Genomic DNA, 5008 nt, shown 5'->3' with positions numbered 1-5008 from the left:
TCGCTCTCCTGCCTTCCTCTGCTCCACACGGGGATGAGGAGACCGAAGCCGGTCCACCGCTCACCGTCGGAGCACAGACGCCACCCGCGCTGCGGCAGCCCGAGCCCGCGCCGGAGCCGCCCTCGGCAACCCTCCTCTGACTCCTCCCCATCCTCTGCCTTGACCAACGTCGTGAGCCCTCTGCCCTCTCCGTCTCTCTCTCATCTCCCTCTCTGCTCCACTTTCACCCCACGCCGCCGGAGCCAACCTCCCCACAGTCGGCGCGTCCCTCCCTCTCTGTTCCGCCTCCCTCTCCTCCCTCGCTATCTTCCTCCGCTCTCTCTCTCTCTCTCTCCTTCGTCGCCGTCCCCTATGCCCTCTGTCGACCGGTCACCATGTCGGAGCCGTGGCCATGAGCCACCGCCGCCATGCCCTCTCCTCTCTTTCCGTCGCCCTCTCTCTCTTCTTTCTCTCTATCCCTTCCTCTCCTTTCTGACCTCACGGCTTGGCAGCGGATGAGGACGACCAACGCAAGGCAGTGCTCGGCCACATCACTCGGCCCAATAGGGGCAGGCCACGCCTGGCCGCGGGGCCCGCCTGTCATAGGCTTCACTCCCTGTCCCTCCTCTTCTGTAGACAAGGTTCACAAAGACCACTGATAGTCCACAGATCGGTGTATAGGTCCACGAGCTCACAGTGCCCCAGTCAACCCTGACCCACGCGTCAACCACAGGATAAATTGCTACGCATACACAGGGGGTGTACACAGAATAGTAAAGAATGACCTAAACGTGGCTTAGGGGCACCGGATGTCCAAACTGAAAATTTCTCTCTCCTCAACCGGGGGAAACCGGCCCGCGGTGTCCTCTGGCATAATTACAACAAACCAGAGTGTCTTCTAGCATACAGCTCCACTTTAGGTGTCCGCCAGCGCACGACCACCACTGTGGGTGTCCACCAGCCAATTTTCCCAATTAAAAGGCTGTTTTGCTCAAAGACAGACACCCCCACGGCCCCACATGCGGCGTTTGACAGCCAGCCCTATGCCCCTATGGACTCTGTTGCTCAACTTGAGTACTTGACCCCCGCTTGGCTTGGGCAGGCTGAACAGTTCCACCTCAACTCCCTCTCGGCCGCTCACTCGTGTGCGTGCTACCATTATCTCTCAAATCACTTCAGCGTTCATAATTGCTGATGCAAGGGGCAACGGGCAACGGCGCCTAGCCATAAGGTGCCCGGAGCGGACCGCGGAGGTATGTTACTGACCGGAGCCCGGAGCCCGGAGCCGCGGTGCGGAGGACTTGTTCCACGTCGCTCCGAACCGCCCGCCCACCCTGCAACCGCAGCTTCCGCCCACTCATTCACCGGGCGGCTTCCATACATATACATCCTTCACCGGAAGCAGCTCTCCTCGTGGACTAGACACACAGCCCAGTCATGTCTACTGCAGCCTGCGCGCCCACGCGGCTCGGGACGACGCTCACGTTTGCGGCGCGGGTGCTCCCATCGCCGGAGCCGGAGGCCGGTCGTGGCGCCGCCGAGCCCAAGGGGCGCGACGTGCACCCGCAGCTGTGGCAGGCGTGCGCGGGCTCCATGTGCGCCGTGCCGCCCGTCGGCGCCGCGGTCTACTACTTCCCACAGGGCCACGACGAGCAGGCCGGCGCCGCCGTGGACCTGCGCGCCGCGGGCGTGCGCGTCCCGCCGTTCGTGGCGTGCCGCGTCGCGGCCGTCAGGCTGATGGCGGAGCCCGACACCGACGACATGTACACCAAGACACGCCTCGTCCCGCTCCACCCCTGGGAGCCGGTGGCAGACGTGGGCGACGCCCTGGCCGAGGAGAGCAGGGGCGGGGATGGGGACGACCAGCAGCAGCGGCCCAGGCCGCTGTCTTTCGCCAAGACGCTGACGCAGTCCGATGTCAACACCGGCGGCGGCTTCTCCGTGCCGCGGCTCTGCGAGCTGTCCATCTTCCCGGAGCTGGACTACAGCTTCGATCCGCCCCTGCAGATCATCTCCGCCACGGACGTCCACGGCGTCGAGTGGACGTTCCGCCTCATCTACCGGGGCAGCCCACGCCGGCACCTGCTCACCACCGGCTGGAGCAACTTCGTCCACAGCAAGGAGCTCCTGCCCGGCGACTCCGTCGTCTTTGTGCGCGAAGAGGACGGCAAGGTCCACGTAGGCCTGCGGCGCGCCAAGAGCGTGTTCTGCGACGGCGGCGGCAATGCGGGCAGCACGGGCGCCGCCGTCGCGTGTCCATCGGGCGGCAAGGTCCCAGCGGAGGATGTGGTCGAGGCGGCGAGGCTGGCCGCCGCCGGGCAGCCGTTCGAGGTGGTGCACTACCCGCGTGCGAGCGCGCCAGAGTTCTGCGTGCTTGCGGACGCCGTCAAGGAGTCCATGCGGGCCCCCTGGTGCCCCGGCCTGCGGTTCAAGATGGCGTTCGAGGCGGAGGACCTGTCGCGGATCAGCTGGTTCATGGGCACCATCGCCCGTGTCGAGCCGACCGATCCCGAACGGTGGCCGCAGTCGCCCTGGCGATGTCAGCTCTGAACCGGTGTTCTTGACAGCCGGTGAGCTTGCAATCGTCAAATGCAAATCACAGAAGCACTCAAACACAACGTAAACACTTGGGACACTGGGTTTTGGTGCTGCGAACTGCAAGCAGCGTTTTCTGTTCTTTCTCTTCTCTATTTATTCAGAGTTACAGACTATCAGGACCACGCAGTGGTCAGGCGCGCACCGTGCGGCGAGCATGTCCATCCCCGTGCCCACGATGCCGCTCAAACACCGGTCATCCTCAGGACGTGCGAGCTACTCCCGCTGCTACTTCAACGCGAGATGGCAACCACAGATCAGTGCTCATCCGCATGCAAAACTGAATAAGAAACATGCAGTCCTAACTAACTGAGCCAGCCAATGCGCTAGGATTACTACTAACAGGCGACTCCTTCAGGTACGCGTAAATAAACGAACGCACACGCCATCACTCCCTCCGTTCGTTCTTCCTCTGAACCGTTCAGTGAATCGTGGTTGTTGCTTCTCCAATTTCATAGGTGACCTGGGACGAGCCTGAGCTCCTGCAGAACGTGAACCGCGTGTGCCCGTGGCGGGTCCAGCTGGTGTCGAGCATGCCCAACCTGCCCCGCTTCTCGCCGCCGCCGCGCAAGAAGCCGCGCACCCCGGCGTACACGGAGACTCTCGGAGCGCCAGCAACTTTTCGACCCTGCCTTCCCGTTCCCGCCCACACACCCACTCCCGCCGGGAACGAGATCCTCTGCAGTCGATCTGGCTGACTGCTCTCTACAGTCGAGGGATCTACGTCGTCCGTTCCATCCAAAGGGCATCTCACGGTCCTCGTGTAGCAGGCTGTACAACATAGGCCCAAGTAGGCCCGTGCAGTATGCGGCTCGGTCTGTCGTGTCCGCCGTCGTCGCCACTTGGTCCTTCCCCTCCGTCGCCGTCTCTCCCACGAGCACATGCATCTCACCGACGAGCAGGGAAGCCATGTCACCGCTGCCACAGCTGCCTGCCTCGCGAACTCGCTCGACCTTGCCGCCGCGCTGTCGCTAGGCTCCAGTGACGAGACAACGGTGGCCGCGGCTTCCGCGCCCGTGGTCCCGATCCCGTGCGGCCGAGCCCCCGCACGCAGGAGAGGAACAGGAGCGCGTGCGCTTGCGCTTGCTTCTTCCCGCGCGTGCGTCGTCGCTGCAGCGCCGCCCTGCACCACTTCACGCATCACGTGCCACCGTCATCGCCCACGAACCTTGCTCGTGCATGACCACCCGGCGCCGCCTATGGAGCTCGCACGTGCTGGACGGCGCCGCTGCACGCGGAGCTCGCAGCTGCCCTGCCTCGGTACCCACATGCGCCCCGTCGCGTGCAGAGCTCGCGGCCACCGTGTCGCGAGTCACGCGCGGCCGCGCCATCACGTGCGGAGCTCGCGGACACCCCTCCCCGGCTCGCCGCGGCAGCGGAGCTCGCTCGTGGCCGGCGACGTCTACGTGGACTTTGTCGACTCGGGGGCCGCATCTTCGGTACTTCGCCAAGGCCGCCGTTGGCGGAGCACTCCGTGGACGACTCGGCAGAATTTTTTTTTTTTAGTCTTTTTTTTAAAAGTTTTTTTATAAATAAATCTCTAGAGGAAAGATTTTTAGATCGTTAGTTCGACGCCATCGATATTAACATTGAGCTAACACGTCTCAACGTCGGTGTCTGACGCCATCGATATTAACATTGAGCACGTCGGTGTCTTTCACGTTGAGATCTTGGGCTCGACGCCGTGGCGGCGCTGATTTGGCTGGTAGTGGTAGGCGCAGGCGCTGGCTACGAGAGGCGCTGATGGGACAACGTTGTGGTCGTGGCATCCTGTACAGCCCTGATGGGACATTGATGGGACCCTGATGGCCAGGTGGCGGGTGCACTAGACACTGATCTCTCATGCAGGCGTACTACCCTATGTTTTTTCTAGAATTAAAAAAGAATAAGCTAGTGTACACGTACGGGAAATAGTAATGAAATCCATAGCCCACCGTGAATTTGTCTGGCAGTAGCTCAGAAAGGACAGGAAGACAGCACCCGAGCTGCGTTTAGTTCCCGCTCAAAATCTCAAAAAGTGCTATAGGATTTATCACATCGAATCTTGCGTATATGGAGCATTAAATATAGACGAAATAAAAAACTAATTACACAGTTTGGTTAGAAATTACGAGATGAACGTTTTGAGCCTAATTAGTCTATAATTAAACACTATTTGTCAAATAAAAACGAAAATGCTACCGTAGTCCAAATTCCAACTTTCACACGCGCTCAATGCCATGGGCCAACTTGGTCACAAGTTTTTATCTGTTTTATAGGAGTATTGCTGAGTAGCAACAGGCAAGTAGCGCCTGTTGGTCGTAGCTTCTGGATGGCCATGTTCTGATATGGTAAGACTGACTCCAACGGTCTGATCCAAATCAGATACATATTTGATGGTTTAGGTAAGGCACAGTGAAATCTTCGACGCATCCTATTCTTGACTTCTCCAACG

General features: G+C 60.4%; 1 pseudogene; it reads left to right on the top strand.

The window, feature by feature from the left end:
• The first annotated feature begins 823 nt into the window (after window positions 1-823).
• LOC136542234 (auxin response factor 10-like) lies at window positions 824-3918 on the top strand (annotated as a pseudogene).
• Window positions 3919-5008: the final 1090 nt, after the last annotated feature.

This window comes from Miscanthus floridulus, chromosome 3 (genome assembly GCF_019320115.1).
Source record: "Miscanthus floridulus cultivar M001 chromosome 3, ASM1932011v1, whole genome shotgun sequence".
Lineage (NCBI taxonomy): Eukaryota > Viridiplantae > Streptophyta > Magnoliopsida > Poales > Poaceae > Miscanthus > Miscanthus floridulus.
The sequence above is the reverse complement of the archived record's forward strand: the minus strand, read 5'-3'. Positions and strand labels throughout refer to the sequence as shown.